Below are 1330 nucleotides of genomic sequence, written 5' to 3' on the forward strand. Positions count from 1 at the left end.
GTGGGACCGTCCCCGGCCGGTGAGGGGGGGCCGCCCGGCGTGCTGGCCGCGCGGTGCGTGGGCGCACGCGCTACAGCCGGCTGGTGGGGGCGCCCAGTGGCAGGCGCGCCGGCCGACGGACGCGGCAGGCGGCGCAGCTGCGCGCCGGGGCACCCTGCGCGCGGCGCCGGGCGGCCAAAGTGGGTCCTCGCGGGCCCGGTGCGAAGCGCGGTGGACATCTGCAGTGTGCTGGTCCGACTGAGGACTGTGTGCGTTGAGGATGCGCCGCCGCCCGGCACTCGGCGCCGCGACGCCGTCTGCTGCTCGGTCGCCCCAGCGGTTCTCGCTGGTGGTTTGTATCGCAGTTGTGCAGACGTGTTGGCACGTGCGCTGTGCTGGGAGAGTTCGCTTCGGCACCCACGTGGGGCCTTTGCCCTTCTGTGGCGCTGGCGTTGGAGCTGCCGGTCACCGTAGGTGGCGCGTGTTGTCTCCCGCCGGCAATGCCACGACAGCACGCTCCCGGGCCTCTGTCGGCAGCGGCAAGCTCAGTTGGGAGCACGGGTGGTCGCACCTAAAGCGTCTACTCGCCTAACTCCGGGCGATTGCGCCTCTCTCGAACCCGACCAAGTACTTAGGACGGCGCTGCGCGCCGCCGGGACCTGAGAGGGTTTCGAGGTGTATTGTGCAGGGGAGCTCAGCCTCCTCCTGTTTGCAGAATAATTGAGCGGACGCTTGCGTGTTCGCGCGGGCCCCTGGGACACACTCCCGGGCGGCCGGCTGCTCAGCTCTAGTTGACGCAGCTCCCTGGTTGATCCTGCCAGTAGTCATATGCTTGTCTCAAAGATTAAGCCATGCATGTCTCAGTACAAGCCGCATTAAGGTGAAACCGCGAATGGCTCATTAAATCAGTTATGGTTCCTTAGATCGTACCCACGTTACTTGGATAACTGTGGTAATTCTAGAGCTAATACATGCAAACAGAGTCCCGACCAGAGATGGAAGGGACGCTTTTATTAGATCAAAACCAATCGGTCGGCTCGTCCGGTCCGTTTGCCTTGGTGACTCTGAATAACTTTGGGCTGATCGCACGGTCCTCGTACCGGCGACGCATCTTTCAAATGTCTGCCTTATCAACTGTCGATGGTAGGTTCTGCGCCTACCATGGTTGTAACGGGTAACGGGGAATCAGGGTTCGATTCCGGAGAGGGAGCCTGAGAAACGGCTACCACATCCAAGGAAGGCAGCAGGCGCGCAAATTACCCACTCCCGGCACGGGGAGGTAGTGACGAAAAATAACGATACGGGACTCATCCGAGGCCCCGTAATCGGAATGAGTACACTTTAAATCCTT

General features: G+C 62.1%; 1 non-coding gene across 1 annotated transcript in view; it reads left to right on the top strand.

Annotated features, from left to right (window-relative positions):
- Nucleotides 1-780: 780 nt before the first annotated feature.
- LOC126129540 (small subunit ribosomal RNA) overlaps nt 781-1330 on the top strand; it is a 1909-nt gene continuing 1359 nt past the window's right edge. The window contains exon 1 of the ribosomal RNA XR_007527323.1: nt 781-1330. This exon is cut by the window's right edge and continues 1359 nt beyond it. This is a non-coding gene — a ribosomal RNA (small subunit ribosomal RNA).

The sequence above is a fragment of the Schistocerca cancellata genome, unplaced genomic scaffold (genome assembly GCF_023864275.1).
Source record: "Schistocerca cancellata isolate TAMUIC-IGC-003103 unplaced genomic scaffold, iqSchCanc2.1 HiC_scaffold_540, whole genome shotgun sequence".
Classification (NCBI taxonomy): Eukaryota; Metazoa; Arthropoda; class Insecta; order Orthoptera; family Acrididae; genus Schistocerca; species Schistocerca cancellata.